The 14,969-nt window shown below is 36.0% G+C and overlaps 1 long non-coding RNA gene across 1 annotated transcript in view; it reads left to right on the forward strand.

Annotated features, from left to right (window-relative positions):
• Positions 1 to 13,685, forward strand: part of LOC106149142 — a 37,012-nt gene extending 23,327 nt beyond the window's left edge. The window contains exons 2-4 of the long non-coding RNA XR_001235119.1: positions 5,648 to 5,771; positions 12,511 to 12,693; positions 13,394 to 13,685. This is a non-coding gene — a long non-coding RNA (uncharacterized LOC106149142). The remainder of the gene's footprint in view (positions 1 to 5,647; positions 5,772 to 12,510; positions 12,694 to 13,393) is intronic.
• The last annotated feature ends 1,284 nt before the right edge of the window (positions 13,686 to 14,969 follow it).

Raw genomic sequence — 14,969 nt, forward strand, 5'->3', positions numbered from 1 at the left:
TACTGATATTGTGTTGATATTTATCTGGTCATTTGGTCAATAAGTGTTAATAAGTGTTTGTTTTCTGAGGTTAGGTGTACTGTGGATTGGTGGGTATATTTTGTAATTGTTATCACTTCTTGATGAATGGTTTTATTAAGCAATATGTAGCATTCTTCATTGCCTCTTTTGATCAGCTTTGGCTTGATGTCAGCTTTACCTGAAAATAGGATAGCTAGTCATGCTTGTTTAGGATTCCCTTTCAATGAGCTATTGTTTTCCATCTTTTCATTTTTACTTTATGAATTTATTTTTCTGTCAAATAATTTTCTTATGCACAGCATACAATTAGATTTTGTTTTTTGATCCTATTTGCTAATCTGTGTTTTTTGACTGGCATTGAGTCCATTTACATTGATGCTAATAATTAATAGATACTGATTTTTTCCTGCCATTCTATTATTTTTGTGTTGTTTTGATTTCTTTTACAACTACTTAATTGCTCTCTCTGCCTGCTGCATTCATTGTATTGAATATTTTGTATTATTAGTATTATTGCCCCTTTCTAGTATATCCTTGATAAATTTTTGGAGTGTTGGTTGGTAGTCATGACTTTAAGTTCTTTTTATCATAGAAATATCTTATTGCTCCATTACGTTTGGAAGATAATTTGCAGAATATATTATTTTGGATTGGAAGTTTCTTTCTTTCATAGCTTAAAGCCCTTCATTCCAAGCTCTCCTTGCTTTTATGCGTGTTTGGAGAAATCTGTTGTAATTCTGATGGGTTTTCCTTTATAGGTGCTTAATTACTTTATTCTATCCACCTCAAAGATACTGTTCTTGTGTTGGATTCATGGTATTTTAGTTATGATGTGGCATGGAGTCTTGTTGTTTTCTGATAAAGACTATGTACAGCTACATATGCCTCACTTATCTGTACATTACATTCTTCTTTTGTTTGTTTGCTTTGTTTTTGTTTGTGTGTGTGTGCGTGTGTTTTTCTTCTGGTACCGGGAATCAAACTCACGACCTTGCCCCTGCCAGGCAGGCACTGTGCCACTGAGCTAAAACCCCAGCCCCTACGTTCTTTTTTAATGTCTGGAAAGTTTTCTGCTATTGTTTCTATGTATAGGTTTCGCATGCCTTTGTGCTGTATTCTAATTTTTCATTAATACTAATTACTCTTATATTAGTGTTCTTTGACTCATCTAGCAGCTACTTTATTCACTTTATGTCCTCTCATTTTTAAGATATCTCTGATTAATTGTTCTTTGACTGCAGCCCTGTTGTCTAGATCTGACACTGTATTCACACTGGTCTCTTCTGCTGCCCATAATTTCATAGTTTTGCCCTTTTGCATTTAAATTTGGAACTTTGTTAAGGTTTCACATTCTTTTCTGTAATGTGCATCCTTATTTTGCATCTCTTTCTTTACTTTCTAGGTTTTAAATACTGTCTTGTCTAGACTAGCCAAAACTTTATTTCATTAGACTTATTTTCTGATTAGTTATATCTTCTATAAATTTATGTTGCCTTTTTTAACTCCATTAATACTCTTTCAGACCCTTCTGCTGTGTGAATTATGATATTTTCTTTCTTTTTTATTTTTTTATTTTTTGGCTTTTTGAGCAGGGTCTCACTATGTAGTTCAACCAGATCTTGAACTCATTTTGTAGCAAGGCTGGCCTTGAACTCATACTGATCCTCCTGCCTCAGCCTCCCAAGTCCTGGGATTATAGGTATGTGCCACCATGGTGGCTTATGATTTTTTCCTGTTCAGTTCTTTCTGATCTGCTTTTGGGGGAATTGGGAGGTATTGGGAAGCACTGTAATGCCTTGTCTTTTCATTTTTCTCTGTGTGTGTGTGTGTGTGTGTGTGTGTTGGGGTTTTCAGCTTCTTTGGCCCAGTGTCCAGTTCTTTAGGAGTGAGCCACAGCATTGTTTATGACCCACAGAAAACCCAGATATTAACATTCAGAGAAAACTACTTGACAGCAGCAGTTGTGTCACCTTGGCTACAGTAGTACTGTCATCAACAACTATGGAGTCAGATATCAAGTGGATACCGAAAAACACTAACAGCCACTTACAAACTGTGCTTAACAAGATAATAGAAATCTATGATTTTAGAGGAAACACTTAGGCCACCCAGAGAGTGAGCTGGAATAGTTTAGACCATTAATTTCTGCCGGGTGTAAGAAGTGGTGCAGGAACTCAAGCAGACCATTGGATTAAATGCCTTCCGCTTCAGGTCCTCCCACTCTGAAGGGTACACCCACCAAAACTGGCTTCCCACCACAGTGCACAGGCTCTATGATCCTCCTGGCCCGAGCCTGAGCCTGAACCTCCTGGAAATCCCAGGAGATCCCTCTTTAGCTCTCACCCTCTCTAATTCTGTCTCCCAAATCTGTCTCTCACCAGATTTCTGTGGTAGGAAAACTCTCCTCCTGGGTGTTGATCTGGTCTTCAACCCCATGACTATTTCAGTTGTCACTTCTCCTGCCTCATATAGCAGGGAACCCAGAAGCAGATCTGGCTTGGATTTTGTAGTTTTCCTGCTTTCCTCTTGCCTCCCACACAGACTGCATGAGGCCTGGGCCAGCAGAGGTGGCAGGGTGTCTTGGTTACGTTTTTCTCATTGCTGGGACAAAAATACCTGACGCCTGAAATTAAGGAAGGAAAGGTTTATTTCGCTTACAGTTTGTGGAGGTTTCAGTCTGTACTTGGCAAGTTACAAGGCAGAGTGGCACATGGCAGAGGGCTACAACTCCTGTCGGCAGAACACAGCAAAGCAACAAGCACACACACAAGGGAGGAAATGGCCAGAAGCACCCTCCTCCTCTCCCTTACATATGCAAACTATCCACCCCAGGACGGGTGTAGCTCTCACACCCATAATCAGTCAAACTGTAAAAGCCTGCCCCATGACCGCATGTGGCTTTGGGGGCACACAGACACAAACCATAACACATAGTGTGTGAAGTGCCTGTTCCTCTGTGCTTCTCCTCCTGTGTGCACTGCGTGCAAGCTTTCTCACGTCCATTGTTTCTGGAGTAAGGTTGGATCTCAGTGCTGTTTGGACTTGCATTTCTCTAATGGCCAAAGATGTTGAATATTTTTGCATGTGATTCCTAATTTTCTTTAAGAAATATATATTTATTTCAATAGCCCGCTTTTAAAATGGGACATTACTTACACTATTACTAAAGAGCATACTCCTTTGAAAAATATACAATATTCACATTAATATTATCAAATACTTATTAATAATGTATTTATATCCAATATATTAAATGTTAATATGGTATATTATTTCAAGTCAGTAAAAATAATCTGATATATTCATTAAATAAATAAAAATAATTAATTTTTACCGAATATTTTATTGTTACTAAATATTATTGGCCTTTGAAATAAGTATTAGTAATTAACAAGTACAGAAATTAAACAATATATAACTTTTTAAAGTGGTACATTGTGTGAATTAAGTGAGAATATGTATTCTATAATTATTTTCTTTGATTCAAGGGTTTAAATTTTTTTGATATAAAATTTACAAATAAGTAAAGCTACACCTACCTATACTCTAACAATAATTATATCAGATTTAAACTCCTCACAACTTGTAGAAATCTGAAGTCATGTGATTTCACTCATAGCTTAAAAACATGAATAATTGCATAATCATAATCCCAGAGTCCCATAGATAGAAACCACATCAAAATTCTACGTGATTATTAGAGCCACTGTAACTGAGAGCAAAGATAGAGAGCTGCTGTCAATGTTTTTCTTAACTTTTAGTGGTTTGTTTCTTTAAACATCAATGAGTTACACATTGTCATATGACATAGCTTTTACAAACATAGTAATTTCAGTGGCATGTACCATTGTTCCTTGGTCAAATGCAGTTCACATGTGGTTTTACAATGTGTCAGATCCCATTTTAAGAATATATTGATTTCAAAAACATGTACTAGAGAATTATGAGATTTGCAAAAATGTAATGAAGATTTTTACCACTTTTCCACTTAACAAAATATAATTTATGTATCAAAAGAAACCTAATTGAGTGGTATTTCCTCCAACTATAGTTTAATGATTGACTTTAGCTTTGCACAATAATAATTATAAATGTTGGTCCAAAGTGTACGTTTACATATACACACACATCCCTGCAGCTGGAGGAACAAGAAAACAATTAAAACAGGCAAAAATGGGAGGAATTGTTCATTCCTGAAAGAAGAGATCTCAGCTAGTATTCCTCTTGAAACAGATTTGACCTGAGGGATACATTACATGACTTGATATGTTAATCATAATATCCAAAATTCTTGAAGCCACAGTGTTTCAGAATTTAGATTTTATTTTATTTATTTATTTAGTTAGTTATTTTTGTCTCTTTGAGACAGGTCTCGCTATGCAGTTCAGGCCAGGCTTGAGCTCACTTTGTAGCCCAGGCTGGTCTTGAACTCACAGTGATCTTCCTGCCTCAGCCTCTCAAGGGCTGGGATTACAGATTTGTACCAGCAGGTCTGGCAGAACTTAGATTTTTTGTTAAAAAAACAACATGAAGAATATTGTTTGACGGGATGAAGAATGACATGTTGATGGGATTCAAATCTAAACACAAAAGTCAGTTGTATTTTATATATACTTTATAATCATGTCCCACAGGTAGTTTTATACAATATTTAATAATTTTGTGCAATAAACATAATATCCACATAGCAAGTGTATCCTACTAATCCTATTAAAGTTATATATTATTTTCAAATAATTTCCTAGGTTTAAGATAATTTGTTTAATATGATCATAACACTGTTACAGTAAAGTATTTGTAAATTACAATAAAATAGTAATGTAAGAGTGTAACTAAAAGTGCTAATGTAAAATATTTCTAAACCACAAAATAGGATAAAAATCATTAACAGTGAAAAGCTCCTGAAAGCCAGTGAAATATGAACATTGACTATATATACTTGAATCAATACTACATAGATATTTTAAAAATATAAAACCCTACATATGCCCATAGTTTTTTTTTAACTTCTTAATTGATATTGAATATTTAAACCCAATATTAAATTTTCTTTTCTATTGTGATTTCTAATGACTGCATACTATTTTCTTACTCTTTGGTTTTTTGGGACAGGTCTCACTATGCAGAGGAGGCTGGACTTGAACTTGCTTATGTAGCCCAGGCTGGACTCAAACTTATAGCAATCCTCCTGGCTCAGCCTCCCAAGTGCTGGGATTATAGGTGTGCACCATCATTCCAGGCATAATGGCATATTTTCCACTTTAAATCATGTGCTGTTATCCAAATGTATTTCTTCATATATGGATTTCTAAACAGTAATAACATTAAGAAACAATTGTAAAACCATGTATTATTACTAAGAAAACTACAACAAGCAGTAAAATTATAAAATAATGCATTACCTGTATTCAATAAAATAATTACATGTTGTTCAAAGTATATAACTAGTTAAAATTTTTTAATACAACTAAGATAATTTGAACACTTGTTTTGATATTTATTCTCATTAGGAACGGTCTGCCCCAGTACTGAATAACTGTTGTTTTTCCCTCTTCATCTGCTCCTCCTCCTGTCGCACTTTCTTCTCACTCTTACAAACACACACACTGGATTGCACTTTTCCTAGGTTCTGTATTTGCAAACTTACTGAGTGCTAAAGTGTAGTCATTCAAGGCTGAAAGTTGGGGTCAACCTGTGTGCGTTTCCAGCCAAGAGTGGACAGGAAGACGTGCTGAGGCAGTTCACATACTGTAAGTACCTTTCTCTTTCTATTTACCTAGTGCCAAGTATTTGGCCTTTTTTGTGCCTTTTGTCAGTAAATTTGCTGTTGAAAACGCCCCTGTGCACAGTACTAAAATGTAGTCTTCAGGTTCAGAACACGAGACACCGCAAGAATGCACTGATGTCTCATAGGGAAAATATTCCAGATAAGCTTCATTCTAGCATGAGAATGTTACTGGCCCTGAGATAAACATTTATGCTTTCATAATGTGTGGTTAAAGAGCAAAGCAAAATTATATAACTCAAGAAAGTTTACTTCTCGATTGATTGATGAAAATATTGTGATCAAAGTTTCATAGAAACCTAATCCTAAGTTTTTGCTAGATATGCTACATATCTAGTTCAATGCATATTCATATGTACATGCATAATTAATCAAGAATGTCTTTTTAAATGTTGTCTATACTTTCATTGCTTTTTAATTTATAGTTCATGCTTTGCTATGGAGTAAAACCCATTTCTGTGTTTTATTTTTACTTTGTATATATGAAACATTTCCTTGTCCCCTGAATTTAAAATGTGTCTATATTTTCATATAATGAAGTTTTTTATTTAATTCATTAATACATCTGGATTTTGTTTATGGTGTAAAATACACAACACCATTGCTCGAGAAACCTGTTCTCTATTTAAAATATTTCCTTTTGTTTCACATACCAAAGACAAATGAAACTAATACCCCTGGGTCCTGTCACATATTGAAGAAGTATTTCTGTTAATTAAATGATATACTATGATTCATAAAAATATGGCTTCCAACCAGTGTTTTGCCCAAAAATTTAAATTGAGATTTAACATTAACATTCAAGTAAACAAGTAAAATATTTTAGCATTACTTTATTCTTCATGTAGAGATATATTTATTGTTGCCTGTTTTGCTTCAGATTTTTATTTATAATTTCATGGTGTGGCGAATTCTAAGCCATCCATCTCATTTTAATGAATGGTCTTAGTCCACAACAGCTGAGTTGAGGCTTTTAGCCTATAGTCCTTGGAATGTGATACCAGACTGTTGCCCCAGATATCAAAGTGTCCTTGGCAGGAGCTGGCATTAGTAGCATTCCTTGCATCTCACTCCAGGGCATGGGCAGGAGCACTCTTACTTATCTGCCTAGTGCATAGATTACCCCATCTACATTCTGAGTTTATTGTTTGAAATTAACAACAACAACAAAAAAACCCCACTATAGTCCATTTAATTCTAACCTCTTCTTCTCCTGAGTCCTTTCTTTTGAACACGAAAGGTAAAATGAAAAATTACTTGAGAGATGCCTTGGAGACATACTACTTTTAAATTCCAGAGAAACAAGGCAGTCTCCTTCTGAATACATGTCAATTTGCACTTGATATTCACTATAAATAGATCTGTGGGCTAAGACATTGGTCTTAGGAGGACAGCAACATCATTGGGATAAATGTTTCGTGGAACATGAGTTTGCCTGTAATGCACAATATTGTCAATATCTATCCAAAAATCTCCTGAAAGATAAATTATTCTTATTTCTCTAAATTCTAGGCTTGTGGTTATAAAAAAGGATTCTTTTAGTGTTCATGACCCCTTTATTCATTTCAGGAAAAGAAAAATAAAAAGGAAACATGCTCTGTCTCACATTTCTAAACTATATTGTATAACAATTATGACTAGGATCTCAAATTTCTATAGATGCACACAACGAAATTTTGATAATTTTTTATTCCTCACAGAAAAAGAAAAATCACCAAATTATTAGACCAGAGTATCAATTATAGATATTTTGACAAGATAATAGTTGTCAACAAGAAATTGTCAGTTATGTCTGAAGAGTCATATCATCTAACATAATTTGAACAATACATGTATTTGAACTTTTCATTTTTTCATACTGGATTTACCACCGTACACATCTAGCTGACTACTTTCTCCTTAAGACTCTAAAACTATTGTCACCAAACATCACATTTCTTGTGTCATTCTACTACTTTAAAAAAACCTCAGACAATTTCCTAGGTCATCAGTTCTAAAACCGTCTTTATATGGTACCCATCACAATAGTGGCTTGCTTTACCTGCTGTCTTAGTCGTTTTGTACCTCTGTAAGATTGTACCATAAACTGGATGGATTGTAAATAACAGATATTTTATTTCTCATAGTTCTGGAAACTACAAAGTCTCACGAATGTCTGAAGGAGCTTATTTGTCTCCTGTTACGTTACAAGGTCCCAGTGAGATGGTACCTTCATGAGATCCCCACATTCGCAAGTTCATCACCTCCCAAGGGCCCTACCTCTTAATAGCATCACACTGTGGATTTGTTCTGCATGTTTGAATTTTGGAGCAAACAGAAATATTTAGAATGTAGCAATTGGAGATGAAGCTTCAACAAATAAATCTGGAGTGTATCAATATTTAGCCTGACTATTCTAATTTTCTATACCTCCCAAACTATTTCCTCTCACTTTCCCCTCATTATTCCATCTTCCTGCTTTACTCATTAATTCCTTTTGTCTCTGACAATTATATTCATCATATTTTATAAGCATGTTAATGTTCCTGCACATATTTCCATCCACAGGCTGATCCACTTATAATTTGCAAGTTGTAAGATTTGTTTGTTATAAAATTGTTTCCCCAAAGAAAATATGTCTTCTGAAGGTATGAAGAAGCTGTATAATTTTATATTTCTTTTCTTTTTATAATATCCTATTCCTAAGGTGCGTTGACCAAGACAATTTGCACCTCAGGAAGTAAAAACATAGGACAATACTGATACTGTTGATGATAAAGATGTTGGTGAAAGTTCACAATAAAATTTTACTTTGATCATGAGGTAATCATGAGTCACAAAGTCTTTGTGGACATAGCTTTCCAAAAATCGATTTTGATGTATTAATTTACTACAGCCTTATCAAACAAACTTTGGACAGGATTAGAATAAAGTATTAAGAGCTTATTAACAAAGTTTATGGGGTGAGTTGTGGTAAAGGTTTTATTTTATATTTTCTCTAAACTAATTGTGTTTCCGTTTGCCACTAACAAAATGAACAAATGTTTAGTCAGTGAATGAGATTACTTTAAACCCAAAGAAAATAGTGAACAATATTTAATCTGCTGTCCAACTAGTTGTATCAGCAACCTCCAGAACAAGAGGTGAGTGGAAAGGATGTGAGGGATTCTACCACATGAATTCATTTGCTCCCCACATTAAGTCCAATCTTTCCTAGGCTTCACAGGGATGACCGGCCATATTACCAGGAAAGAATTAATGTAGCAGGGTTCATGGAAGAAGTTTCTTCCTCAAACAACAAAGGGCTTCACATTCTCTCCCATGGCCCCACACTTTCTCCAATAGAAATACCCCAGAAATTTCATCATGGCTGTGTAGGGAAGGCATGCCTGTAATCTCAGCACTTGGGAGGCTGAGGCAGGAGACCCACCACAAGTTCTAAGCCAGCCTGGACTATATAATGAATTCAAGGCCAGTCCAAACTACATAGTGAAACCCTGTCTCAAAAGAAAAGGTTTTCCATCATCAAGTATTACAAGTTCTGAATTACTTTGCTCCTCTCAAGCTATAACTATTGCTATTGATTACTGAGTTATTACTGGGTTTTGAAACAACATTAAGTATATACTGAGGTTAGGTATTAAACTCCCAGGTTCCAGAGTCACTCACTCTGCAGCCCCTCCAGGTGAAGCAGCCACTCTGCAACCTCATAACAATAGGATTCTTTAATGTTCACAGAGGCTCTGTGTCCCCATAGCAAAAATATTCTGCAATATGAACATTTGAACAATTGTAAGTTTTGTAAGCTGGCATTATGGTTCATACCTTTAATCCTAGCATACAGGAAAATTACTAGCTTGAGTTCAGCCTGGACAAATTAACAAATTAACAAGACTCTATCTCAAAAAGTTGATTGATCAACTAATTAATTAATTCCAAAGGCTGGGAAACATAGTTCAATGTGAAGCCTGGGTTCACTTCCCATTGCTACAAAAAAAAAAAAATTGTGAATGGCTGTTCAGTGATTCATTGAAAATGACATTTTTCTCTTCTCTTTTGTTTCTAATGTGTTTTAGATTTTTTTCTTTCCCATTTGTTCTCTTCTTTCTGTTATATTTCATCTCCTTTCCTCTCTTCCTTTATCCCCACCTTTTTTCTCTCTTCCTTCCTTCTTTTCTTTCTTCACCTTCATTTAAAATTTCTTTATTACATTCAAAGTTGAAGCATACTGAGTGTGAATGCTAACCTTTCTGCACTGCTCAAGGCCTGCATGCTTTTAGAGTTAGTTGTAAGCAATCCTAGGTCATGCTGTTGGACTGGACAGGGTGAGTCTAAGTACCCCCCCACACACACAAAGCCAGAAACACCTATATGGCTATCCTAAGCATCACCACCCCTTGCTTCTCATCCAGTACAAAAACCTCAGACAGACAATAGGAATACTACTGCATTGCCAAAATGCTACTTTCATTGTGTTATTGAAATACAATTATGTTTGGAAGTAGCTTCAGTTCTAAATTTGTTTATCTGACTTGAAATCTACACTCTTGAAACTGTTTTTCACTGATGCATTATTCATGTTTTCTGGAAGGAAAGGAAAAGAAAAATAATCTCAAGTCATTTTGTCCATCAGATATCTCCATGTATCTCTAATTGAATATGTTTTAAGAAACACATACTGATTGTGTGATAATACTTAAACTTCCTTTGCAGTCTTCACTGGAGTTAGTGGTGAATAGTAAAGAAGGAATTGAAATACAATGGGATCTTGGTACTCTCTATAGATTGGTTCTGGAAGGCACAATAAACACCAAAACTACCAAACAAGTTTGTTTGATAACTACCAAACTAATAATTTCGGCTGGAAAGGGTGGCAAATCATGAGGCAATTAACACCTAAAGTTCTAGCTTTTCTGTTGAGTACCAAACAACCAATCAGCACCTGGACAAAATTAGTGCATCAAAATGCCCCCAGTACCAAATTACAAGAGTTTCAAAGCAGTTAACTTTGAAACTGTAAAAGTTTCAAAAGTAAGACTGTATAGCTAACAGTGAAAAACCTCAGTTCCCCACTCGCCCAAGCCCTTTCTAGAAGAAGCCATGGCTCTGAATCTTAATGAAATGTATGACATATATACTCTACTCTGTTTGGATAAGTTGTAGCCTATGAAATTAAAGAGTCAAAAGAATATATAGTGAAATCTGCGACCATGCTACTTAACATGATAATCTATTAGTAAAAAAAAAAATATCTTTAAACAAGGAAGACCTTTAATAGTCATTTAATGCATGTTTGGAAAGAATTGTCATTAATATAATTTTGAAACATATTGTGGTTCAACAGGTCAAAGCAATTGTCCCCATCTGATCATATTTTTAAATAGATCCATCAGAATGTCTAGCTTTTACTGATCTGTTAATAAAAAATAAACTTAATTGTTTATTAAGTTTCCCTCACAATTTCTTATTCATTTGTTTCTATCATACTTTTTTTTTCAGACTCAGTTTTTAATGAAAGTGAAATCACCCCAACACTTAATTTCATGTCTCTATAGATTAAGTAAATCATTAAAACATGTACCTAACAGTAACGTGCCACACACTGTTATATATTGGAGGTAGACATCAAATACACAGATGATAATGAATTTATGAGATTCTGTTCAAAAATTAGAGTCAGAGTTAGAACTGTGCATCTTTGTAGCTAGAAAACTTCTATCTCTCTCAAATGCTTTTCACACTGCGTTCTGGAGACATTTGGTCCTTGACACTATACCCTGATTCTACTTTAAAGCACTGAGAAACCGTGAAGGAAATAAAGTAAAATAAATAAGATAAAATAAAATAAAAAGCAGTTAATTTTTATCTCAATATTTGCTGAATTATTTACTATTTCCATAATCACAGAAGATATGACAATATCTCACAGAATTAGTTTTCTAGAAAACACAATTCAAGTCCCTGACTCATACAAAGTCCTTTGAGTGTCTGTAATACCAACAAACTCATACATGGCTGCATAATTTACCTTTAAAGCATGAGTGTGAGATCCATAGTAAATGGGACTGTGACAAAAGTTTGGGATTGCTAGCATTTTGAAAAGATGATCCCTGCCCTCAACCAAGTTTCCTCTAAACTCTCTGAGAGCTTGACATTTTATATGTAGAGAAAAATGGTAAGGTCACTGTTCTTGAAGATTTCTCTAGTGAAAGCTAGAAGAATGCATGCTGGATGTCCCCTTGCCTTTTTTTTTAAATAGCTCTATTTGAATTTTTTGTTTTCATCCCGTAAACAGTCAAAAGAAAAATAAAATAGAAAATCAATCTAGGCAGATTAAAAAGTCAGAAGAATAAATACGTGTGGCTTCATTTGCATGATGTCTCTGTATTTGTCTGCTTTCTCTGACCTCTTCAGACACAGCGTGAACCAGTCTTTGAGTTGTCAGGACAAATCTCTTGTGGCCATCACCTTGCTTGTAAAACTTGGAGGTTTAAAGACAACACTGTCAAGTGATTATGAAATAATGCATTCAGCTGCTCTAACCCTGCCAGGCTGCGAGCACAATGGCTGGGGAAGAATAAAAAGAAGAGGCTGGAGCCGCCAAGCAATGCCTGCTGTGAGCAGGAGGCCCTTTTTGGATGGTTCACAACGGAGACTGTGCTCAGGCATGTGGGGTTTTATGGCCACGGTTCCTTCTCCGGCTTTTATAAAAATATGTTTTACAGGTGAATCAAAGCTTCAAAATGGCAACGAAAAAATGAGGAGGATCTGGCATGCAATATTGCTGCAATATGCAGAGAAAAATAAAGAAAAGCAAACAAGAGGCTGATGCCTTTTACTTCTAAGCAAAGAGGGGCGGTGGTGAAAATCAATGTTATTGGCCAACTGTACCTGCTGGCAATAATTAGGTGAGGCAGCCGGGAAAATGAAACACTGTGTTTTGAAATTTATATTTCTTAATTCTTCATGGCATTGGTCACTGCACATGTGCCCCCATTCAGCATGCGGCTGCCACGTGCCTGGATTTGGGACAGGAATGTTGCACCTCTAAACGCAGGGAAACCGCTGGGCTCTGGTTGTGTCCCTGAGCCAATTGAAAGTACGGGCTTACTGATGGGGAACTGATGTGGCCACCTGGGGCATGTGAGGCTGGTCCAAGGGTATGAGTGAGCTCGGGTACAATGGTGAATTGTTTCATTCCCCCAAATACAAAACACAAATGAAAACAGCGGATATAGACTAAAACAAAACAAACCCACAATACAGTACGTGCATTGAGGTAGTTTCCAGCTCTCAGCCAAGCAGAGAATCAAAGGCAGACGTTTCCTATTTCTCTACATGAAGACAGTATGGGAACTATAGCTTTTTTAAAGGCTACTCTAAAGCCCACTCTTTGGCTACCTCAACCGTCTTTTCTTCCCAAACACATTGAAGGATTGCAATTTCCTGTACAACTCTCTGAATTTACAATGCTGCTTTTTTTCTTACACATTTGCCTGTCTTCCTTGCAGGGTAGCACCCAGACCTAAATATGGCATTTGAGGAATGTTCTCATGTGGTTTTCCCATGATTGCTTCATAAGTACCTTTATCTTTCCTTATCCTCTAGGTATTTCTAAGCAGCATTTAACTCTACCACCCACCACCATGGGTAGAAATCTCTTCTAAATCCTGTGAAATTTAATTACAAATATTTTTAATGAATCAGAAATTTCTGGAAGATGGAGAATGCACTTTGCTCCTGTTTATTCAGCCTCTTTCTCTGTGCCTAGCACAAGGTAGGCTCTGTTTGTATTGATGAAATCACAAATTCTGCTCCAGTTTTTGAAAAAGTTTGTCTCCCCAGCAAGTACAGCGTAGAAGCCAAAGTTTTTTTAGTAGACTCATGTGAGACTTTATCCATCGCCAGCCTACATGCTTTCAAACTATGCTTAGCATTCTCCTATTTTCTTCCTGTGGGGGTCCTCTGGTCCTAGAGAAAATTAGGGCATAAGTAAGAAGTACAGGGGCCCTCAGACAATGAGGAGGAGGAACTGGAGTGCATGGGAGAACACCTCAGCTTCCTCCGGCAGTCATATCATTTTTAGATGTTTTTTTCTACACAGTTTTTTGATCTCCACGGGAATTTGTCCCAGCTCGCTACAGCAGTAACATGCTCAGGACAGCATACTTTATTGGCTGATATCATTTTGTCTTTTTTTTATTTCTTTGTTGTAGTTTCTATTAATATTCATAACAAGTTTGACCAAATAAATACAATCTGTGGAAGATACACAGGTGCAGAAATCTTTTCTAAGAAATTAGATTGAGCAAAATGCAGGAGCTGGCTAAAAAGCCAGACACCATAGGGTGTGCAGCCAGGAAAGGAACCTCATGAGGCGGCTGAAACCCCATGACACAGGCCTGGTGGAATTTCTTCCCTCTCTGGAAAGCCTCAGTCCTGCTTTTATGGTCTTGTTTTTATGGGCTGTAAGGGACAATGTCTTCTCCAGAAAGCAAATTGATTACAAGCTTTAATTACATATGCAAAATCCCCTTACTGAGACACCCATATTAATATTTGGTAACTAGTGTTTAGATAAGTGGGGACTCTCACTTAATCAGGTTGATACATCAACAATGCCATCAAATAAACTACTTGCATTTCTTTCCAGTCTCAAAGTCAGCTTTGGGAGAACCCAAATGAACACACCATCTCCAGGCACACAGTGTTATCATACTTTTGACATATTTTCCCCACAGCATTTATCATCATAACTTTTGGTCATTCATTTTCACTTTATCAATTTTGCTACTATCTTCTTCCAACTTTATTTCTCCTTTACTTTGAGGGTTTTGAATCTGGCATGACTTCCACTCACTAAACTAGTCTATTTTATATTGCAAATGCCAACAGCAATAGACATTAGGGACCACAGAATGCCCTAGCATTCCTCGTACTTATATCTTTCACTCTATGTTTGCTAAGGTCTGAAGCATTGATTTTTCGAGATAATTTGAGAAGTAGTAGAAGTGATGTAAGTATGTCCTTTTGGACTGAAATTTGACAAGCCAGTTAGTGACTATCCATTTTTCTTTTTTGGGTATACTGGTGGTTATGGGACTTGAGGAAGACACCCTACAACTGCCAGCTGAATCACATTGAACATGTGTCATTAAAAAAAAAGTACAAATACATGTGTGTG

Source organism: Chinchilla lanigera, unplaced genomic scaffold, assembly GCF_000276665.1.
Source record: "Chinchilla lanigera isolate Chin_1 unplaced genomic scaffold, ChiLan1.0 scaffold00037, whole genome shotgun sequence".
Classification (NCBI taxonomy): Eukaryota; Metazoa; Chordata; class Mammalia; order Rodentia; family Chinchillidae; genus Chinchilla; species Chinchilla lanigera.